This window comes from Fundulus heteroclitus, chromosome 9 (assembly GCF_011125445.2).
Source record: "Fundulus heteroclitus isolate FHET01 chromosome 9, MU-UCD_Fhet_4.1, whole genome shotgun sequence".
Taxonomy (NCBI): Eukaryota; Metazoa; Chordata; class Actinopteri; order Cyprinodontiformes; family Fundulidae; genus Fundulus; species Fundulus heteroclitus.
The window spans coordinates 13,988,837-14,014,139 of NC_046369.1; the positions used below are offsets into that span (position 1 = coordinate 13,988,837).

The 25,303-nt window shown below is 40.1% G+C and overlaps 1 protein-coding gene across 15 annotated transcripts in view; it reads left to right on the forward strand.

Moving 5' to 3' along the window:
- The window catches only part of ptprsa (protein tyrosine phosphatase receptor type Sa), a 302,454-nt gene that overhangs the window by 93,040 nt on the left and 184,111 nt on the right, over positions 1 to 25,303 (forward strand). The window lies entirely within an intron of this gene.

The window sequence follows — 25,303 nt, forward strand, 5'->3', positions numbered from 1 at the left end:
TCCTTTACTGTCAGATCTGAGAAGGGATACGTGGATATGTTCAGATGTTTAGCTGGAAAGGATGTTTGTTTGCAGCATATTTACTACACATTCATGGTTTCTGTGATGTTTATTGGTTTAAAAAAAAAGTGGAGTTGCTTTTGACCTTCTTGCTCTTTTTATTTTATTTATCTGTTTTTTTTTTAATCACTTCTTTTTACTTAATCCTCTGCCCTGAGGTGTGAGTTTTATGTGATAGCTCATGGAAGTTTAAACATAGCTCCAGGCTATATAGTTTTGTTCCTTTTCGTCTTCTTCATATTTATGGTGGTAAAGGAGGTAAATTGCAGTACTCTTTATTTTAATAGAACCATTAATAATACCCTTTCCCAAGGGTAACTATGGAGCTACTAACTCTGTGAACAGTGGCACCACTAAGGGGGCCCTTGAATCAGGGGATTGGTCACACTTACACGTTTGCTAGCCCCCCACTGTCCTCCTAGGCCAGACATCCTTGTGTAAATTATATTTTATTATCAACATCACTTAAAGAGAGCCCCACCACCCCTTACATTTGGTAAGATCAAGTGATTTTGATTATGTCACCCCTTTAAGGACCTTCTGAGGCAGCCCTCACCACAGACAACAGGTATCTGTGCTCTTCTTCTGTAGTCAACACACACTCTTTGCATTTCCATTTCTGATGCAAGTTCAAGTTTTCCCTATTTTCTCGAACTCCTGCTCATCAGTCTTGCGCTGGGGAATTCAATTAGCCCCGCTACCTTGCATAAATAAACCCATTTGTCTTGTGATGAGAGTCACATGTTGATTGTCAGCGGCAGAGAGGAGTCTTGTCCTTCAGAGTAATTGGACAACACCTAAACCGAGAGGCTACACGTCAAATGTGCTCTGGATTCTTGATGTGGCTTTAAATTAACAATTTATCACCCCTGATCACTGTCAAATAACCAGGAAAAGACGGGATATAAGGCACTGGAAATGCCTTGGATGGGCTTCCTGGCACAGTCGGCCGCGCATGACCAACGTGTCTGTTGCAGCGATGTCAGAGAGAGGGTGTGTGTTTTGGTTAATGGTGTGTTTATTATGTCTGTCTGTGGAAATCACTGATTGAAGTGCTTGTGAGTGGTAATGAAAGGGGGAAGAAAAGGGAAGAACTGATCAGTTTACATCCTTTAAGACTGAGTTCATTAGACTACATTTTAATCTTTTTTTTTTTCTACGGAAATCCTTTCCTTCCATTTGAGTATTGAGCTAGCTGAGTATTAACATCTATATTTTAACCTGTTCATATCTTTACACGCCAAGGAATTGAATTGCTGTAATATCACACGGCGCATTCTCCAAATAGAACATAATTTCTCTTCTTGCTTGAATCATAAATTCTCTAATTCAGGCATTTTAATTTTTAGATTAAAGACATAATGATATCAGATCATTAATCGATATAATCTTCCTTTTCTACAATGCTTTTTGTGGTAGATTTGTTACGCAACCTTGTGCGGTGTTAATTTTACTCTCTGGCAAATTAACAGCGTTTTGGTGGCATCAAGAGCTTTGCAATTAGTCACATTGTACTTGACACAACAACAGAGTTAATAATAGCCATGCTGAAGTGACTGTCATAGTAAAGGCAAAGAGAGAAATGTGCGCCATCAAAAGGTGCTTTAGCCCGCGTCGCTAATTGTGTTTATTCATTTTAATTTTCTCCGAGTGCTAAATCAGTGCTCTTCGGGCGAAACGGGGCGCAATTAGTTTGGGCTGTGAAAACACGAGGCGGCGTGTCTGTCTCGTGAAGAGTTCGCTCCTCTCCTCTTTGATTTGCGGATTAGCTGTTCCTTGACATCCGCGTTTCTTTCGCTGCCACATAACAAGTGTGGGGAAACACGGAATGGGAGCAGAGCTCTACTGTTGTCGAGTCGGGGCGTACACAATGGAAAGATTATGTTAATTTCAGCATTCGCGCAACCATAGTATATATATCTGAGCGTCGCCTGAAGCAGGTGTAACACATCCTGTGAGGAGTGCCATGTTGTGAACAATGCCAAGTTCCAGGGTTCCAGTGCAGTCTGGAAAATTACAAAATTTGATTTACTTCTTTTCCAGCATAAGCATGGAAAAAGGAAAACAAAATGTATTCCTGCTGTTCCATCCATCCATCTATCCACTTAATGGCTCATTGTCCATCCATCCCTCCTTCCTGGAATGGGGAAAAATGAATCTGCCTGTTGCAAAGGCGATACTTAAGGGTTTACCCAGTCAGCTATAAAAGCTGGAGTTGCTTTTAAACAGTAGAACATTTGCTTTGCTTGTGGCCTTTGGTTTGATGTGTCTATCAGAAATCATCCATGCAACTCCACAGAATGATGGTCTGCTGACTGCTGTCAACTCGTAAGTACTTCAAAAACAGCAGTGGAAAAAATAAAAGCTTTCCCATTAAGCCTACTAAAGATATTTTGGCAAATTACAGCCTATTACTCGGTGTTAGGACCGTCATCTCCCCATCAAACTCCAAATGCATCATGGCGCATTCTCCTGTAGAGATGAAGTGTTTTACAATGCAGCTAAAATCTTTTATTTAAAAAAAAAAGGTTTAAACATACAAAAATGCATATTCCCTAGGTGCTCTCAGACATTTCTCATAGAATAGTCAGAATTTATACATCTGACACAATATATTTAGGTGCTTATAGATTGAAAACTAAATGTTACTGTACTGATGGCTTAAAATATCAACAAAGGCGAAACTGGCTTTGTGTGTGGCAGGAGCTGTCTGGATTCAGCTCATCCAGACACACCTGCTGGCTGCCTTGGTTGTAAACTTGGCTGCTTGCCCTAACTTGATGAACAACAGGGATGGCCAACCAGATGACCTAACCAGGAGTACCGTAAGGCCACATTTGAAAACAGGCTCTCCTTAGATCGAGAAGGGAAGTAATTCTAAACAGAAGTCCAATCTCTTTTAAACAGAGATGACAGCCTTTGTAACAAAGGTTTAGAGTGGCGTGGTTGCATTGGAAATGATGGCGCTGGACGGATCTATAGTCTTTTTTCTTTTGTCTCTTTTATAATCTTTTATGATCACTAAAACGTGTTTATTCCTTGCTGCACGTATAACCTTTTAGATACAACCTGAGTTTGCCGATACAAAAATTCATTTACATTTACGTCGTATATTGTGACAAGATCTGCTGTGTCCTTCATCCAGCTATGCTCCAGTATTATAGTTGCACTTGTGCAAGCCTTGATAAACCAAATAAAAAGGGGATTATTGATCGGAGGACATGTATTCACATATTGTGTACAGAAGTAAAGGTGGCGCTCCCACATATACAGAAATACACTAATCCCTACCAGATAGTCTGGTAAGTCTTTTGGGAATACATCCACACACCGTCACCCCCCGCCATCTCCACCCCCGCTTGCCTGACTCCCTCGGTACCTCCGCGTTTCAGAAAGATGATATGCTTCAGCTCCTTCTGATGAAGTGACAGTAATCTTCTTTTGCAGATGCACGGGAGGGAAGTCCCCGTTCATTCATTTCAGTATCCGTCTTAAGGTGTAACACACTTGAACAAACAAGGAGCACAGTTTGTTAAAGCCAGCCTGGGGAAGCTGCTAGACTTCTAAGATTCAAGAAAATATATTTTCCCCCTTGTTCCCACTGGTTGCTATTCTAAGCATTTTACATATACAGACTCTGAAATAATCTGCTGTCAACTGAACATGTTTGAGTCATCGTAGTGGTGTTATTTACCCCAGTGCTACTTTGCTAACTTTTTTTTTTTTTTTTGCATTAGAAGTTGGACTTTCTTGGGCTTAGAAAAATTTATGTATTTGCATAATGCACACCAGCTCAAATGCCTGTGACTGTGGTAGTCACGTGTGTCAATTTGCAGTGGTTGGTTGCACTGGGATTACCTGTTCAAAGCATTTGGATGGATTGCATTGTTAAATGAATGAACAATGTCAAACTGTCCTGATCCTGCAATGCAAATTTCTAATGTAGAAATTTTGAGTACTGGTGCAACTTCTTGTCAAACTGCCGTTGGTGAAGATGTCCCGTTACATTTTTCTAGTACAATTAAACATCTGTGAGTACATTGCTCGCGTTGTACTTTTCTGGATATACCTATGTCTGCTTGACATAAAAAAAAATCTATGTGGATATTATATCTAAACATAATGCAATAATATGGTAAAATTTGTGTTTCAGAATGGTTTTCTAATATTATGAGTCTGTTGTAACTATAAACCATAATGCCAGATTAGTCCTGGGCAATATATTGAAAAGAACTGATTGGGCGAAGCGACACCTAGTGCCTGTCTACCAAAGGTTGCTTTTAGCCAATCACGGGTTAAAATTAAAATGTAAGCAGCTGTCGTCATTAGAAACCACAAAAAGATAAGTTAGTCAAGCCGTTTCTTGATGTTCTACTATCAAAGATGAAATTGTGGATTCTTACAAATCAGATGTGATAGCAGTAGGTATGTGTGCGTCCTCCTGTGCTGCCATGTTTGTGATGGTTCAGCTGTGGGCTCAGCTGATCTTGCTTTCGTAGCACTTGTATGTCCCGCCTTAAACCTCAATCCTGCAGCGTGATTGGCCCGAACAGTCTTTGGTTCGGATGCAAACGGTTGAAGCTGGAGTGGTACAAGATGGATTCTCGTGTGTTTGTGACCGCACAAATACCGCGAGAATTCATCTTGCAGGCAAGGTTAATTTATTTACTGCTTTTTGCTACAAAAAAAAATGAACCTGTGAGACATTCGGGATAACGCTTTGATTCACAGATGCCTTTTTATAATTACTTTATACTGAAAACGTATCGAGAGAGATCCTGTACATCGGCATTCAGCCTGAAAATATCGAGATATTATTTTTGGTCCATATCACCCGGCTCTATGCCAGATATCATAAAGCAACAAGTTGCAGAAAGCTGATGTTTGGGCACACGCCTGAAAATCCCAGTGAAGATTATTGCAACTCTTGCAAATCTACAATGAGCGTGTGCTTTTTGTTGCTACAGTGGGAAATTATTTGAAAGGTGATTGGGTTAGCTTGAGCATGTGTGCTAAACGCTGGTAATCCGCCGGTGTTTATTGTCTAGCCAGCGAAAGCCCTGGGCAAGATGGCTGGGCACCATTAAGCTGACCCCCCGCCACACACGGCCTCCGCCACCCATCTGTGTCCCCCTTCCCACCTCCTTTCCCACCCAGATCCTTTTGTTCCTGCTCTCTCCACACATGCACACAATCACCCAAACTTTAGGGACATCTGGTGTGAGGGTGGCCTGAAGAGGAGGGAGGGAGCAGGCACGCTCAGCTGCCCCGGGGATACGAGGGATGTGGGGTGCGCTAGACTGGGGTCATGGAGAAACATGTGTAATCAAGATAGTGGGGGTTATTGTCATTGAGTAGTGAGAGGGAAGTCTAGTAGCTAAAGAAGAGTAGGCAGATAATTGATGGATGGAAGTAATTGTGTGTAATGCAAGCACGGAAACACGGGCCGCTGGGAAAGAGCGATATTGAGAGGGAGAGCGACTGAATAGTGCTAGTGAAAGAAGGGCGATAAAGGGAGGAACGAGAATAATGAAAGAAGGGAGTACGCCAAATAGACTCGGGAGGGAGCGAAAGGAGGAGAAAGATTTGGAGAGTGCGAAGAAAGGGCGAGAAAGGGAAGCAGAAGCAGCAGGAGGAGGAGGAGAAGAGGGAGGGGGGCCTGCTGTTGTGTTGCATCACTCAACGCTTGCTGGGGTTAAAGAGGAGTAACTACCTGCCTGTCAGGCTGATTGTTCATCCCTATGCATCAGGGGATACACGTCCTGGTTTATGAGAAATGGCACAGAAACACTATGTGGGCCACTTAACCACAGAAAATGGCTGTCTGCGCATCTCGGGGAATACAAGAACTGCTCCCAGGTTGGGCTTTGTAAGCCGGTGATTTCTTTACGCACGTGATCCTGCGATCACCTCCATTAATGCAAGTCGGTTTTTATTACGGCACATGTTCTCATTTTACCCACTCTTGTTTAGCAGCCTTGCTCGTTCAAATAGTTTATTTTGTATTAATGATTCCCATACCACAACAAAAAACCCTCCATCAAAGAGCTTAATAATAAGGCTTCCTCAGTAATTACAACCTTGGTAGCTCGGGTGCCTTTTCAGACGGCACACTTACTCATCTTTCAGTTAAATGAAAACAAAGCCCATGCACTCCAAGTATGGATACACAAATTACAGCGTACCAGTGGCGCGTAAAAGAGAGCAAAGACAGGGAAAAGGCACCGGAGGCAAAACGCATTGAGTTTCCTCTCACTTTCTCGCCGTGCAACGCAAGCTTGCCTCCCAGAAGGGGAACAAAGGTTTGTCAAGCGCATCGCGGTGAAGAGAGTAAAGCCTCCCCAACCCCTGGGAAGATAAAAGGTGACATTTGTATGTAAATGGAGACAGACGCTCTCCACTGTATTCCAGCTGAAAGGAAATGAGAGTGGGACACCTAGAAAATTCTTCTGTTTTGAGAAGTCGTTGATTATGCTGTTTTTCTGACGTTGGTTTTGTGCTAAAAGCTGAATGGAAAGGCACACCTTTGAGAATACGTGGCGCCAGAGTTTATGATGAAAATGTTTCACGCGCCTGCACACACTAAGTCATGTTACGTAACGTATGCTTATGATAGCCGTTTAATTACCAAAACAAACTTGTTAGTGTTTTTAGGATGACACGCTGATGAAACGTAAGGGTTTAACCAAAAAAAGGTGTGAAAATTGGCAGACTTTATTTGGATAGATTTGATTCTGAGTAGAATATATGCACATTTAACAGCTAAAAGACACAAACATGAATAAATTCCAAAAATATAAACTTAATTCTTACTATTGAGATAATTTTGTTCTCGTATGTACTTCCATGTTAAAAAAAAAAAAAAAAAAAAAAAAAAAAAACCCACAATAAATGCAAAAGAAACAAGAACATTTTTGTTATTTAGGCTTGAAATATTACTCAAACGGTAATTAACAGTTTAAATTTATTCTTTGCAACAATGCATGTAAATCATCTCACTAAAAAAACAACAGCTAAGATGTGTGGCTCTTTTGCAACAACTTCCTCTGGGTTGAGAAATTCAACTTGTTTGCAGATTTTAAGACATTTGCGTCGCCTCTAATCTGCTTTGAGTTGAATAAAAGCCGTTGCCACAATAAAATAGCTAATGTTAAATGGTTGAATTCTAATACATTTGAAGCGCCATCCATAATTATTTTTATAGTGCAGCTCATTAAATTTTGTTGCAGTTCGGTTTTGATGGCTGCTTTTCAGCTTATAGATTCTCAAACAAACAACTCTCCTAAACAACTAGTTTAGGAGAGAAAAATGAAATAAATCCATACAGTTCTTATATGGCTCAGGCTCCTGTAGTTGCTGCACCCCCTTATTTACTCCCAAATCACAGTGTCAGGGAAGATAATCCTGATTAAAAAGTGATTGGGGTGGGGGTAAGAATGGTATCATGGCAATCATATGAACCAGCCATGGTAGGGAAGATTAAAGCCATCAGAAGGTTTGGGAAGGGACTACCCCCTACTGCTGTCACATGTTCATGGGTCCAGACAGAGTGCTGCTGCCTGTCTCATTAAATGTCTTACTTTTTTATTTTTCACCATAATGTTATTTTGGATGTCATACTCTTTTGTATTTTTTTGCCTGGTTGTTGGTTTATACTTCATCCTGACAGATAAAACTATATATATATATACATATGAAGTTAATAAAAGGAACGGGGTGAATCAATAGTTTAAATGTAGAGATTAGTACCCTTAATTATTTTCCAGTAATTACAGTTTAAAGACGTTGGGGTTGGGGCTTTTCTGGTTGTTAAGTGATGGGACAGCTGATACAGCGCTCACAATTTTTCAAGAACAAGGTTTTAAACGAAACCATTGTGAAGAATAATCAACCACCTGCTGAGAGGGGGTTGGCAATCCATGTTCCCCAAAATCATGCGGCACTGCTCTGCTTGTAGAAATCACATCAGGGCATCAATTGTCATTGGAACAACCTGATTAACTACTCAGACCAAAGCCATTAAGAACCTCAAACACTAAAGAGCAATTTGAGAGCTGATTTTATTTTACTTTTTTTTTTAGGAGCAATTGGATCAGCAGCCAGAGGTTGACTGGATCCCCACATTCTAATATGAAGGCTAAAATCTAAGCAGACGGCTATTCGGTTTGTGAAAGTGGGGATTGGGAAATAGTTGGAGAAAAGTAATGTGGATTTCTAAAGTGAGATAAGTGAGGCTGTTATCGGAATCTATTTTCTGTCAGCGTGGTTAGAAAGTGTTAAAACAGATGAGCGGGGACTCATCCTTGTTGCGCCGATTAAGCTTTCAGGATGATTCCGCTCAGTGGGCACTAGAGGAGAAAAAAACACTTCAGAGAGACTGAAACTCCATGCGTAAGAGAGATGAAGAAGTCAGTTAGAGTAATAAAGCTGAAAGATGAAAACATTTTACTCAAAAACAAACAAACAGGCTTAACAGAAACAGATATAGGCTGGGTAACTGGTCTAAACGTTACAACATTGTGTGTATGAATGTTTGATTCCCAGGCCTGACCATCTATAAACTCATAACTTATGTGGATTTTGGTGATGAGCACAGCGGATTTGATTAAAAGCTGGATGACTTCAATTAAATGGAAAAAAAATATGAAATAATCATCTTTGCACCAGAAACAACAACTGTAGCAATAAAACAGATGCTAGGGCCTCTTGACACCTTGGCAAAAACTTCTGCTAGAAACCTTGGGATAACCTTTTGATTTGGGCTTTGCACTTGAAAATCACATCAAATCTCTGGTCCTTTGCTGTTTCTACCACCTTCGAAACATTGCCAAATTCAGCCATATTTTCTCTCATCCTGAGCTGGAAATTGTAATTCATGCTTTTGTTTTTCCATCACATCTGGATTATTGCAATGCACTTTACACGTGTCTTACCAAAAACCTCCCTAGACCGGTTGCAGTCTGTAGAAAATGCTGCACCTGTGCCAAGATCTTCAAAATCTTGTCACATGACTCCACTACTTATGCAACTTTATTGGATCCCGGTTTATTATAGACTGTATTTCAAGATCTTAGTTGTGACTTGGACAGCTCTGCATGGACAGACACCAGTGCACATCTCTGATCTATTACATCCCTACACCCCCATTAGGGCTCTGAGGTCCAGTGATCAAGACCTGCTGATTGTCTCCCATACAAAATTGAAACCTAAGGGAGACAGAGCTTTCTCTTCTGTCGCTCCAAGACTCTGGAACTCCCTTCCTCAGACGCTGAGACCAGCAGGCTCTGTGGTTTCTTTTAAAGGCCAGATAAAAACGTGTCTGGTTTTGTTTAATTTTGTCTTGTGTGTTTACTTTATCTTCTGGTGTAAAGCACTTTGTGATTTTTATCTTGAGAGGTGCTAAATAAATAAAGTTTTACTTGCTTACTAGCTGTAATATGAACATAAGGTTGACGACTTCAAGCCAGGCTGTGGTGCTCCCCATCAGCAGCTTTGATTAAGTCTGCTTGCCAGGGGGCTGGGTGGGATCTGCACTGAGATAAATCCCACCCTAGTCTTTAACCCTCAAGGCAGCCCCTATGACATTTGTCATTTTACCCCAATCTGTAATCCCAATAGGGTGGAGGCAGGGCTAAAGACATAAAAGGGGGGAACAAAAGCAGGTTTGGCATGGGAATCTGGATTTCTGTTTGCAGCCCCTACTGTATTTGCCCTAGAGTTAGTGTAGTGGAAAATTAGGGAGAGGCAGACACAATTAAAGCAGAAATAACAGTGTTTGACTCTGTTTCGGCAGCGAGGCGGTGTGGGGAGGATTACAAGCAGAAGGGAAACGAAGACGGTGGCTTAGGAACAGCAGGTAGATGGGGAGCGGAGGGTACCTCATTTTTATGGAGATAAAAGAGCTCTAATGAATTTGAACCAATGCCCTTCAGGGATATGCCATAAGGGCAGAAATAGGAAGGAGCAGATTGTGGTTGATTATTTTTTCAAACCAACAGCCAAACTGTCTTTCAGGCTCAGAAGGGTGTGCACGATTTTGTGAACACTAAGATGGCCGTTGCCATGTTTGCCAACTGCTGCAGCGGAGGCCTGTGCCAGTGCTCGGAGAGGAATTAACGCCAGAGAAGATGTGCCTAACTGGCCAAGTCATAATCAGTCTGTCTGCCAACAAGATCACTTATCTCCATATAAATTCACCTCATCTTTCATTGGCACTCTGACTTTTTTTATTTGATGCCGTATAATAGTAGAAGTGAAGACTTGCATAAGCAATTAAATTGTAAGATGAGGAAAAATGGGGTAGAATAACCGAAATTCTATACATAGTAACACCAGTTTAGTTCCTAAAAAATTACCACATTCAATTATTAGATTTGAATCCTTTTTTAAGGCCTTTGTGAGTAATGAGTAACAGGTTTTAGCGAGGCTCTTAGTGTGGCAAAGGTTGTGAATTTACCTGGATTCTTTCCTATCGGCCTCATCAGGCCATGTTTTTACACCATGGTGTTTTACCACACAAGCGAGTCCAACAGCAGTCCGTGGTCTGCACTCATGTGGAGGTAATGGTCTGTCCCCTAGGCTGTGAGCCTGGGCAATAAATAATGAAGCAGGCCCCTCTATTGTAAATCACAGAGGGATCTTGTTTAGCTGATGCCTTTTGGGAGTATTGCTCGAAAGTAGTGCGTGCTACAAAGTACAGCCTAGCTTTAGTGCAGCCAAGCAGGCAGGCAGAAAGAAAGAAAGAAAGAAACACTGGACATGGTGGGGTGGGGGTTTGTCATGTGTGGGTTGAATATTCTAAGGGAATGGAGAAGCTAAGGCACGAGCCGGTGTATCGTTTTAATGTCCAGTCAAAGGCCGTTTGTCATGTGTTATCCCTCTGTGATATTGACATTTTCATCCAAAGTGGGGTTTCGGCAGTCAGGCAGAATGCACTTGTCTGATGCAGATCTGTGCGATTTGCATTGGACCCACAAGGCAACTCTGACCCTTCCCCCTCACACTAAGCAGAGCACAAAACTGAGAAATTACTGTACATCAAAACAATGGTTTTAAAACCCTGTGCCATGATGTGAAGGATGCAGAAAATGTATGCCAATTACAAACCTGGAAAAAGTCTTGTAATTGAAAAATTACAGCAGCCCCAAGCTACAGACTAGGATTTTGCATCAGTTATATGGCTAAAACAATACGTCAATATGCTGCCAACAATCAAATTAATTTTAGATACAAAGATGACGTGATTTATCTCGACATATCTATGCAGTCTGATTTACTGATTTTAGTGTAAAGTGTGATTTGATGCATTTTGGTTTGATTCAATACAAGTCAAAGGAAAGAAACACTACTATACTGCAACTGAGTAAACTAATTAATTACATTAATGAAACAATAGCGTTTTGCAAACAGGCGTTGTCTATCCATTCTTGTCCCTTTTTATAAAACCTGACTTACAATTAACAGAAACGCTGAGGCTTAGTGCAAAAACCTGTAAGGCTGAAGATGTGATTAACCCTCTTCCATTAACTCAGCAGCCAGCAGAAAAATGCATTTTCTATTTCACGAGCAATAAAATATAATTTCGGTTCGCAGCCGAGTGTGAAGCAGCCAGGATGAGGATCAGTGCCTCCAAATCCGAGGCCATTGTCTCGAGCCGGAAAAGGGTAGAGTGCCTTCTCCGGGTCGGGGAGGATGTCCTGCCCCAAGTGGAGGAGTTTAAGTATCTCGGGATCTTGTTCACGAATGAGGGGGAAAATGGAACGGGAGATCGATAGGCGGGTTGGTGCTGCGTCTGCAGTGAAGAAGGCTCTGTACCGGTCTGTTGTGGTGAAGAGAGAGCTGAGTCCGGTCGATCTACGTTCCCACCCTCATCTATGGTCATGGTCCACGTCGAGAGGAGCCAGTGGAGGTGGCTCAGGCATCTGGTTAGGATGCCTCCTGGACGCCTCCCTGGTGAGGTGTCCTGGGCACGTCCCACCGGGAGGAGACCCAGAGGAAGACCCAGGACACTCTGGAGGGACTATGTTTCTCAGCTGGCCTGGGAACGCCTTGTGGTTTCCCTGGAGGAGTTGGCCTAAGTGGCTGGGGAGATGGAAGTCTGTGCCTCCCTACTAAGGCTGCTACCCCTACGACCTGACCCCGGATATGCAGAAGAAGACGGATGGATAAAGTATAAGATTAGCCTCCAAAAAGTTTTCCACTTTAAGTTCAATTCAATTCAATTCAATTTTATTTATATAGCGCCAAATCATGAAACATGTCATCTCAAGGCACTTTACAAAGTCAAGTTCAATCATATTATACAGATTGGGTCAGATTATACAGATTGGTCAAAAATGTCCTATATAAGGAAACCAGTTGATTGCATCAAAGTCCCGCAGCATTCACTCCTGGGGAACCGTAGAGCCACAGGAAGAGTCATCTGCATTGTACATGGCTTTGCTGCAATCCCTCATACTGAGCAAGCATGAAGCGACAGTGGGAAGAAAAACCACCCATTAGCGGGAAAGAAAAACCTCCGGCAGAACCGGGCTCAGTATGAACGGTCATCTGCCTCGACCGACTGGGGTTACAGAAGACAGAGCAGAGACACAACAAGACAGACAAAAAGCACAGAAGCACACATTGATCCAGTAATCTGTTCTACATTAGATGGTAGTAGCGGGTGAGCCGTCTTCTCTGGATGATGTCACAGTTAACAGAACGCCAGACCAGGTGTACCTACTATGAAGAGAAAAGAGAGAGAACAGAAAGTTAAAGCAGAAATGACAACACATAATGCATAATTGAAGAACAGTAGAACTCAATAGAGTGAGAAAATTAGATCCTGATATACTCCAGTAGCCTAAGCCTATAGCAGTAAAACTATAAAGGTAGCTGAGAGTAACATGAGCCACTAGTTATAATTTTTGTCAAAAAGAAAAGTTTTAAGCCTAGTCTTAAAAGTAGACAGGGTGTCTGCCTCACGGACCAAAACTGGGAGTTGGTTCCACAGGAGAGGAGCCTGATAGGCCTGTAAAAGTTCTTGTTTTGTAACTTCTAAAATATTCAATGCTGCTGTAAACTAACACCAGTATTGCTTATAGAAATGAACTATGACTGCGAGGTAACTCAGCTTTGCTGAAAATGTGGTTTCTAGACATATGGAGGAGGTAGAAAGGGAGTCTCAGGCTCTTATTATGAAGGGGTAAAGGAAGTTTCTTTTGAGTTGGTATTGACCGAAACGAGCTGGCAGAAACCCTCAGTGACCTATAAGCATTGGAGAAGCTTTTACTACTTTTTTGTGGCAGTATTTGGGTATAGAAAATAAAAACGGTAGCAGTATAGAAGAGAAAATACAAAGGATTTACCAGTACCCTGATAAATCATAGAAATAAAGCAGGGATTTCCTAATAAAGGAAAAACATATCTAAAATATTTGAATTTGACATTTTAACCTGCTTAAGGTATCTCACTAAATTGTGTACACGCGTCATATTTTTGTATCTATAATATCTTGTGATGGAACAACAGTGAAAATGTGATACTTTGAAACAATATATGCTGGTCAATGTACAGCTCTGCATAGCAGTATAAATTTGATGTCCCCTTGAAATAACTCAACACAGCTATTAAAGTCTAAACCGCTGGCAACAAAAATGAGTTAAGTCCCAAGTATAAATTTCCAAATTGTGCTCAGCCAGCCTTTGGTGGTGAACAGTTATGCACCCTGAGATTTTCTGTTATTTTGTCCTTTTTATACTATTTAATACGTATTTAAAGTTGTAGGCATGTTCTGTAAATGAAGTTGGTGCAAACTCTCTAACAGTCCATTTGAACTTCAGATTCTAAGGTAACAAAACAAAAAAATGCCTACGAGGGTAAATACTTTTGCAAGCCACTGTAAAGATCATCTGGTTTTAGTCACCACCCAACATTTTGGTGTATCGCTTTCTTTCTTTTTTTTGTGTAATAAATATTTATAGTGCTTTTTTCATGGTTTTTTTTTTTTTTTGGTTTTCCCAAAAATTCTGTCAAAATCATGTCCCATTTACTTGAACCCACAGCTGTGTATCGTCCAGTCTCATGAGCTATATCAAACAGTGCATCCCTGTTAGTAAAAATTATACAATGGCAATGCAATAAAAGAAAAATCATAATAGAGCAAGTAATGATTTAGTAAAGACCTCCTTTATTTTCAAAGCATGTGTTTTTTGTTGTTTATTTGAATTATTATAATTTTCTTTTGGTAATTTCACAATTGTTTAGCCCTAAAAATATATGTAAAAGTGGGCTATCAGAGCAAAGGAAAAAAATTGTCTTGTGACTTTCGGCTGTTTCAGTTCTTTTCTTTTTTTGTGACTTCTAACAAAATATTCACCTCCCCAACAGAGAGGATTTTAATGTAGTGCGTTTATAAAAAAAGAAGCCTAAAGGAACCTTGAGAAACCTGGCCAAGTATTTTAAGTTGACTGCTTTCCTTCAGCTCAAGTGCCATCGCTTACTTCAAAGTGGTATTTTTTTTGCAAGAAATACTCTGGCCACCTCTCTGCTTCCCTCTCCCTTTTGTGTGGAATTTACAGCGCACAGAACCAGTTTAGGAGACTGTCAAGATTTATTCGTAACCTAAGAGGACTCCATCTGTGTGTGTATTTTTTTTTTTTTTTGTTCCTCTGACAACTTGTGGGGCCTACATAGTTGTGTGTGTATGTGTGTGAGATCTTAAGCATATCCAAGGAGGCCTGTAGATGCTCAGCGGTGGTCTAAAGCATTGCTTTCGTCAACAAGATGGAATCCAGAGACTGAAAGCCATGTGTGGAGTCATGGTTAGATATGTTTGACCCCTGTGGTTCGTTGTTAGAAAGGGGGATTATATTGTGGTTGGTGAGTAAGGCTTTTTTTTTTTTTTTTTTTACGATGTGAACATGGAAGTCCCGCTTAAAGGCATGCTTAATATCACCCTCAAAGTCTGTGAAACCTCGTCTTTTTACATTGCAGCTTATCATGTGCCAATGGATTTCATGCCAATGAAACAAATAGCATGCTCCGGATAAAATGAGCAATTGCTTGCTTGCACCAAGTCAAATCATGTTTGTGCTGAGAGGTTTCAGTGATTTTTTTTTTTTTTTAAGCCCATTTAGACACCTTTTAATTTTTCACATGACTGTAATTGAAACATGCACTTGATGCTTTCCACTCTAATGGCTGACTATAGCACCAACATGTAAGCTCTTGAACAGATGAGGGTGTCTTCTTTACTAACCATCATAAGAGTGTTTTTGGGTGTGGGCGTCTGCACATTCAGGTATCTCCAATGTCTCTATTAGTTCGTGATCATCACTTAATTTCTACTGGCAGCCATCTGTGCATGAGAAGTTGTGTGCAAAATTCCCAGCTGCCGTGTGTGTGTGTGTTTGAGGGAAGGGGGGTGGGCTTTCTCTTGCCAAACATGAGAGGTGAACAATAGGTGATTTCATCCCATTCATCTCTGTCATAAAGAACTAGTTCAGTATAAATGATCTGTTAGCTTCCTGGACAATTTGTCATTTGATTCCCTTACAGCCAGTGTCCCTTCCCTGTTTATACCACCTGCCAATACACACACCCAGCACCCCGCATCCTCACTTGACTTATTACATCGGAGACTTTTGTCCTCTTGACTTTAATTTTTTTTTCCCTGCAACGGTCAAACACTTCAACGGGCTCGCATATTAATGTGAGCGCACGTTTGATCTCGGATGGCCACGCCAGCCTCAATTTTAAAACCGCTTTTGTTCAATTTTTACTCTGCATATGTAATCAGATGTGCTTAAAATGCTTTCAAGAGTTTAAAACTTTGCCCACCAGCAACCAAAGTGTTCCAAAGTACCCCCTCCCCTCCTTAGCTTTGAATAGCTGCCAAATGTTCAAGATATTTTTACTCGGCCCCCATGAGTCGGTGGCAGTCGTTAGCTGAGGAGATTGCATGCACTTGACCGCTTAGTGCAGGCAGCGTGGGTATGCAACACTAAGAGCTGAGACAAAAGGGAGACATAAAAGGAGAGAGAGAGAGAGAATGCTGACATTTTTTTTTCTGTGTGTGTGCTTTATGAATGGTTTTATTTATTTTCTTTAAACCTGAAAGGCAGGCAGGACAGAGAGAGAGAGAGAGAGAGAGATGTGGATGGGGGGAATAAGAGAAAGAAGCGGAGGAGGAGTAGTAGATAAAAGGGTTCCTCTGAGACCAGCGTTGCCTACACTGAAAAGGAGAAGACTGGGGAGGTCGAAGAAGAGGGAGCATCAAAACGAGAGGAGGAAGTGTGTTCATAAGACAGGGAAGAAATAGTAAATTAGAAACTATGATGGAGAGAGAAGAGGTGAAACTGAAAAGGAAGCGATATTTTTTTATTTATTTTTACCAGTCCTTTGACAGACCATATGTTTTTTGTTTGCCGTAAGCATCATTATTTGCAAATTGTACCAATCTTCAGTTGGATTTTCAGTGCTTTGTTAGAATGACAGCTCGCTTAAAGGACATTATCAAATAATCCATGTAAATGGGTGTGTGAATGTGACAATGTTGGTTCCAATCCAACAAATGGAGAAAGAATCAACAAAAGACAGCAGCAGGATTTAGTGAAATGATAGAAAGCGCTTGCAAAAAAATGTCAATCTTGGAAGGCAGTGTTTAGAAATTTCTCTCAGTGCAATGTGTTGACTCTAAGCTAAGGTAGCACAATTTATCACAACTATATCTTAATTACGTTGTTATTGTGAGGAATATTGAAATCACAAAAGACTTCTAGGCTTTTTGGTAATCAGTCCCAATGTCTTCAAATCCCACTTTGTGAGGAAAAACTCTAATATCTTTGGTTATTGTTACATTGTAATAGAAGCCCACACTTGACAAAGATGACAGTGACCACAAAGTGTGGGCTTAGCATTAAAGCGACAAGTTACGATTTATTAGCAACTGATTTAATTAATTCTATACTGAGCAACAATATCATTGTCCCAGATTTCTTATTTTCAACTCTAACTGTAACATTTACTGTGTTAATGTCATTAAATGTGCAAATATAGTACTTGTATACTTTGAGGTATTGCAATCTCCCTGATTTTCTATGTTCACATGGAAATGTTTGGTTCATGGAGATCTGATAAAGCATCAAAAAGACTCCATTTATGATGAACGAAATGTAAAGCATTCAGCATTTTGCTGAATCAGGCACCTATTTATGATTTCAATTATTTCAACCCCAATAAAAACAACTCAACTCTCCTTTTTGAAGATATTTAGTATCTCAACCTCTTCTGCTTAGTGCTTTCTAGGTTCAAAGCAAACCTTTTCTAGGTTTGCTTTGACTTCTTTGGAGAACCCCTGTAGTGGATGAGACTTTAGGCCACAAAGGGGCAGAGTATGAACTTACGGAGGTAACAGGTGATCTGCAGGGTTACGTGCAGTTCTGGCACGTCTCTATTTCTTGATACCAGTAGCTCACCCAGACACTGCTGTCGGACTACAACAGGCCGTCTAATTCTCTTTGAATCCATCCTTTGAGCAAACATGGCAACAGAATACCTTGTACATCATCTTGTCAGAATATGTTTTTTTGCGCCTCCTTGGATGTCATGCTGGTTTGCAGTGTTGTTGAAACAAAGGTGAATTATGCCCCTGGAAGCTTTTCATTTTTTATCAGTGACCGGCTCATCACCTTATGTTCCTGAAGATGACACCCCTTGATGTTGAGCTTGGTTTCTGTCTTCCTCTGAGCAAATATTAGCCAAGATTTCAATCAACATGATCTACTACCACCAGTAGTGCTCTCTCTCTCTCTCTACCTCTCTCTCTCCCTCTACCTCTCTGTCCTGTCTCAAATCAGACTATGGTGGTTGATTAGCAAAGTAATCAAAAAGAAACATGGTTTAAAAGTGTTCACTCCAAACATGGGCTGTCTAGGTCTTTTAGAAATAACTGTTGATTGGATCATTGGAAGAATATAGCTTGGCTATCTTTAGTAGGTAGGTGGGACTCTGAAGAAAATGGAACAGCTGTTTACAATTTTATGGTTTACGAGTGGCAGGAATTAGGTGTTACAGTGTGATGGCCTTTTTTCTGATGTCAGCCTTACTAAATTCACACCCTCACTGCAATATTTCAAAAGCCCTGCGGTGCTCCGCAGTACCGTAGCGTGCGATTTGCAACTAGATCCCTTGATGTGGTGGTGGTGTTGTTTGGTTTTTGTACTCCAGCGGTTATGTTGGATCGCCATCAGCTGTCACGTGGTTTCTAGATTCATGTCTAAAAGCGCAGACAGTTTTTAAAGCGGCTTTGGATGATGATTTAGAGGACATGTCTTCAAATTCTTGCTCTGATTCCTTTGTTTATGTACTTCAAAACCGTGTCTTGTTACTCTTAAAAACAGCATAGAAGCATTTCCAAAGAGTTGCCCTGAAGGGATTCAGTGTTGTTTGTGAGAAATGGGGTATAGGCATTCCAGCAACACTACATTACCACCATGTTGTTTTATGGAGTTGAAAATAAGCCATTTGAATCCAACCAAGCAGTGCTGCAGAGAAATATTTTTGGGCCAGTAACGGAGTAAGGAGTCAGCGAAAAACACAGATGTACAAAGGTCTATTGTTGTCCATAATGTCAGGTTATATTTCCATAAAAACACCAAAAATATGGATAAATTAGTTTAAAGTTGTTACATCCCAGGGTCATAATGTTTTAATTTAGCTCCAACACCCAGTTGGGAAATTTCTGTGGACTACTGCCACATAAGCAAAGCACTTTTAGCATAATTGTACCTTTGGTGTAGGCCTCTTTTCAAGGCAAGGTATTGATTTACTCTCTCCCTCTGTCTCTTTCTTGTGCTGCCCTTTGTTTTTCTTCACTTCAGCTTTATTTTCCCTCTTGCATTCCTCAGCCGAAACACTCGATCTGATCTCTGTCTTACTCCTTTCTCTCTCTATACTCCCTGCTCTGTATGGTGCTCAAGTAGCAAAAAGATACAATTTGATTACAGAACAAGTGCTGCCCACCTTACGGTCCTAGGAATCCTGGTTGGTAACCAAATAATCTCGTAGAACACGTATGCAGAACTTTCATTTGCTGAGGTTGTGTTTTCAGATCAATGGGGAATACTATGTCTGTGCTAAAAAGAAACACCTGCAGGTGTAATATTACTCTAATTGGCACAACGGCATAATTGCTCTGCAGCGTGTGGAAGAAATAATTTTTAAAATAGGAAATGCATTTTATGGAGCTATGTGTGTATTTACAGATATACATATTTACAGATATATATATATATATATATATATATATATATATATATATATATATATATATATATATATTAGGGCTGGGCAACGATTAAAATATTTAATCGCGATTAATCGCACTGATTAATCGCGATTAATCGCGATTAATCGCATTGTATTTACAAACTCCAAGAATGAATTCAAAAGTAGTGTAAAGAGCACTTTTATTTTAATGTTCTGCTGCCATATGAACAAAAGTGTTGTAACATTTGTAGCACTTATCAGTAACACATATTTAGTGTAAAGCTCAACTTAAACATGTAAAACAAAAAATAGCAATAATAATAAATTAAAGCTTATTGCCACTGACAGGGAATTCTCTTTATGGGGAAAAAATCTACCAAAAACAGGCAATTTCTGAGGTAACAGCAGGGAGCAGCATTACCATTTTATGTTTAATACCAAAGTTTAACTTGGCAGTGGTTACAACTAACTTGTTTCTGTCATATTCCATGCTGGAAGAACTTTAAACTGAAATGCTTGCTAACTCGATATGCTTGCGTTACTTGCGTTTATTTGACGTTAACACGCGGTTTTTTGTTGTTGCTTTCTCGCGCGCATATAGTGAATGGCAGGGGGAAAACAGGCAAAAATACATGGATACTTTGAAACGAGAAGCGACTTCACCGACGGCGTCGATGCAGACCCCCCCCCCCGCTCCGCTCCGCACAAAACTTGTTCCGGCCGCCAACTCACCGCCTCGCCTCGCCTAAGCTCGCTCGCGGTACCTGCGGGAAACACCGCCTTCCGCATGTCAGCTGTGTTTTTTCCGGCCAGCACCTTTCTTCCTCTTTGAATCTGAGGCTGGGCTGACAGCGAGGTTATTGGCGCATTATCGCCACCTACTGTTCTGCCCCAAGGCAGCTGTAGCTACTAACATAGCCTGCACCACCGTCAGGGTTGTGAATGTGTGTTTGTGCAATGGGTGCTGAATGACTGAACTGTAGTGTGAAGCGCTTTGGAGGTGCAGTTCAAGACTAGTTAAAGCGCTATACAAGTACAAGCCATTTACCATTTAATCTGACTGAGCCATTATGTCGAGAGAATATACTTGCGTTATTATGCCGTTATCATATAAGTTGAAAAAGGTCTCCAAATGACAAGATTTATCATCCAGAAAAATATGTTATGACAGGCCTACATTTTTAAACGATAGCAGTGGTCCCACCCATGCAGCAACTATCACCAAGTGTTTGAGATAACTAGATATACGTGTATGGTGGACACACCTCCAGGGGCTTCGAAATGTCTTTCAGCGCATCACGCGGATCTTGCGCGTTTTGAATCTTTCCATGTGTTTTGCGCTGCGTGTTTGGCCTCTAGAGCGGCTGAAAATCTGAACTTTTGCACGCAGAACATCAACCAATCAGAGAGATACTGCTATGTAATGTAGTGGCGGATTGACGACAGGAAAAATATCTTTCCTGCGGAAGAGCAGAGTATAGGGTTTTGTCAATTATGACAAGCCGTCCAGGTCCTGAATGTCAGGCTATGACCATCATCATCAATATGATGTTCTTTTCTGAAATGTTCCAAATGTAATGGCATGCACACCTTACCAAAAGTTGTACTTTTGTGTGTGTATGTATATATATATATATATATATATATATATATATATATATATATATATATATATATATATATATATTGCAAAATAGTTTATTTTAATGTATTACAGACCTCTGTGCTTTCCAGATTAATTTTTATACACAATGCCGGCATGAGTTATGTGCCAATTTTAGTTGTTCCTTTTGCTTCTGAGACACATGCATGGACGTTAAAGTCAAACAAATATTACAAACACATGGTCATCGTTAGTGTTACTCACAGCTCATATGTGGGGAAACTAGCAGGAAACTGTTCTCTCCTTATGTTTTAAGTTTGGTAGCACTATTTCAACACTGCTTCTCTCTCCTGTTTTTAAAATATTTTCTTTGGTTCTACATGAACCAAAGCCACATGGTCTATTTAAGAAAATAGGGGGGAGATGCATTACATTCTGACTACAACTCTGTGTCCACACACATTATTTTCATTGGACTTGCAAAGCTTAGGATATGTCAGTGCACAAGAGTTACTACCCAATAATCATTAGTGTACATCCTTTGCATGCAAAGGGTGTGTCCACATCATTTATGTCTCTGGATTCTTGTTAATGTTGGAGAAAAAGTGCGTCTCTATTTTATACACGTATGTATAAAATAGAACTGAAATATGCTTAATTGTCCCACTGTGAGAAAATTCAGATGTAGTAAAGATAAAAGCAAATGGAAGCGGTAAAGAAAATGGATGACTCCAAAAAGTATATAAATTTATGTTTGAAACCTACACATTGAATTTATTTCTCATTAATATAAATTTAAAATGAACTCTGCACACTCTGTGTTTAAACTGTACAAAACAATAAACCTATTTCAAATTTATTGCAATGCCTACATCATGTCTATCACTTGAGGAATCCACCAAAAATGTACTAAAATACGGTTTGTCTTTTGCAGTCGAATGCTTTCTGAAATTAAACTTGATCCAAATGGCTCTGCTCTGAAATATGTGCTGTGTGTAACTTTGGGTTTCTGTGAACTGGTCTTGGCTGAAGTGTTGATTTTCAACATTTCAAAGAGACTTATTCCAATCCAGTTTTTCAGGGCTGCAGGCAAAGCTTACCTGTACTGTAGTCCCTCTTACTGATCCTCATAGTGCACTTCATTCAGCTACCGCTCAGATATATAAAGTGGAAGGTTTGCGGTAGCAGAGCTAAAGTTTGATGTTTTATTCACATAAAGTTGGTAAAGTACGGGTATCTTAGCTGCTTCTGATGGCTACATTGTGTAAGGTATTTATATTTCAGTTTTGATTGCCATTGTTGTTTCACATAAATAAACATACCTTTTATCGAGATTTTAAATGGAGATGCACCGATCAAAGTTTACTGAATGTAATTACTGATTTCTGTAGCTCTGATGTGTTAGCCCGTTCTGATTTATTTAAAAAAAAAATTACCTGACATCATTCAAATGTTTTTCTAGTGGTGGAGTAGAGGCAACATCCCATTGTGTGTGTGTGAGAGAAAGAGCAGTTGCTGTAAAAAGGGATTTGCTTTTTGAAAACAAAGATAATCTGATTACAGCGCTGAGATTTTAAACTGCCTTAAGCATATTTAGGTGCTTTTACACCATAGTAGACTGGGACAACTTGATTCAATTGGGCGAGGAATGAAAAAAATTATCACACTTTTATTTGGTGTGGTTTATTTTGACACTGCTCTTTTAAAAGGTGGCCAAACTGCCTGTATAGTTTTACACAGTTCCCATTTGGGAAGTTATCACAAGAACGTACCCAGTTTGAGCAGCAAGCTATTTTATGAATTTAATTTAATTTAATTTAAAAAAATGCTACTTCCTGTTTTGAATTATAGAAATCCAAAATCAAAGTTTCTGTTGGTGACTGTTTAGTTTCATTGATCTACAATGTTCATTCTGTATAGGAATAGAAGAAGAATAAAAAAATGTATTTCTAATGTATTTCTGCAAACCCAATACACAGGAATTGGTATTGTGGCATTTTACATCTCAAGAAGAGTGCTACTTTTGAATCTTCTTAAACACAAGAGATTAATGGTTAGTGAGATTTGGTCATGGTTGCTCAGTAAGGTGCATTTATTGATTGGAAAAATGTTGGATTTTTGAGTCTCCAACCAGCTCATCATCTGTCAAGCTGAAAATGTTCCAATTGCAGTCAACGATATTTAGAATTACACTCTGTGTTGGCTTGTTTGTTTTGCCTCAACTCATACTGAGATGAACATAATCTGTTCTCTTGGGACAAATGCACTTATTACATTAATGTATTATGTTTTGTTTTTTTTACGACAGGAACAGTGAACTGTTGGGCTCACTTGTGTCTTTATTTGTGTTGCCTTCTTTGCTTCTAGTCTAGCAGATTCAAGATGTTCTGTCTGGATAAACCTCCACGCTGCAAAACACAGCGGCCATGAAAGTTGCCATGCAAACACAAATGCACACAGACTCACGCACAGTTTCACATGCACATGGCCAATTATCCTAAGTCTATTACAGCAAATTATGTCCCTCCTGTCTGTATATAACGTCCCTTTTTATTCATGGTCCGGGTCTGTTGAATATGTATGTTCAGCCTACATTTGCTTTATTCTTTCATTCTTCAGTCACAGATTGTGATCTGCAGCTGCCAGGATTCTCCATTTTACACAGCGAAGCTCCAGACATGACTCCTTACCATAGATTTGCAAAATCTAATATGTATGAGCAAACTGCAAACATGTCAACCTGATGATGAAAGTCCACAGGCAGCCGCAGACTTTCACACGCAGAGACACAAACAAATCAGGCCTTGTGTTTATTTGAGAGCAGGCAGTCAGCACTGCGGAACATGGCTGAAAAATGTCTTGGAATGTGCACAGCTGCTTAAAAGGTTGGGAGATGTAACCAACTCCAACAAATCGAAACATTGGCAAACATGTCAATAAGCATATAGTGCCAGTCAATAAGTTGCACCTTTCTGTTGATATTGTAGAGTTGTGCAAACACATGAATGGTAGATGCGTGTTCTTGTGAGCACTAAATATTTAGGTGTCCTGTGGGGCTCTCTGTAAAATCCATGACTTACAAACATAAGCTGAACATGTGTGCTTAAGTGGTGGGTGTATGAAAGACAAAGTAGCAGTCAGGAAGCTATTGAGGGCCCCTCAAGTCTGGAGGAATGCAGAACTTGGGGGGGGGATGGTCAAACTTGGTTGGTTATTGGATAGAGAGGGGAGTCAAACTCGGAGCTGGGTGTGGTTCTCCAAATTTATGGACACACACACATGCACCCTCTGCAGCCTAGTATGTTTTCACAGTTCGAATAGGCTTGCACAGATGTTCACTGTTTATATGGCCTTCATTAGCCTCTATTCAACCCTCCTCGTGTGCTGCTACACTGAGTGTGCGCGTACACACATATATACGTACAGGCTGGAACTTGCTATTTTTAGTATCAGTTTATTTAGGAAGGGAAGAGTGCCGCAACAGGCAGAAAATTGTCTTTTTCTTTACCAAAGAGGAAAAAAAAACAACTTGTAATCTTCCCTGAGCTTTTTCAACCTCTTCTCTTCATTCCTTCATCTTGCCTTACCCAATATAATATATTCTGTAATCTGATTAGAGAGGAGCATTCCAAACTGTAGCAAAGGCACTTTTACTTCTTTGGTTGATGAACAGACGTGTGACCAAACCTCCATCTTACAAGACAACTTACAATATTGGAGTCATGACATTGACATGAGATTTTAGTAGCATTTTTAGAAAGTGAAAGAAGGGTTAGAAGTCTTATTTTTTCACAAATAGATTAAATGCTCCAAAACTGCAAGCTGTTTTTATATCATTTAGAATTGGAGTAGCATAGTTAATTGCAGGTTAGACTAGTCTATGTGTTGCAGTTTTTATGCTTCTCTAGTTCTATGGTAGCCCTAATGCTAGATAAAAAAACATTGAAACAGCACGGCGATATTAAAAGATCTGTTCATTGTGGATAAACGTCTCAAATATAGATATAGGGTGTCAAGCACAGAGCACTTACCTTAATTTTGGTTCCTCATAATAAAAGCTTAACCAGATAAAGTCAGATGCTGATGGTGACGGGATGCTACATAGATGAAAAATACTGTGGCATTTTTACAGCATTTTAGTATCATAACAACATGATTGACAAGTTTAGGTAAGATTCTTGAATCAATAACTTATTTAGTTAAAAACTCCTAATGAAAAGGTTTCCCCAAAACTTATAGAGTGTTTATGATAATCTTTGACCAATTGCCCATAGGTGCATTTGAAAGGTCAGACACTGAAGTTGGAAGAGAAGACCTGGCTTGCTGTCTCCACTCCTATTCATCCAAATGTGTTCTTTGGGTTGAGGTCATGACTCCGAGCAGCTTACG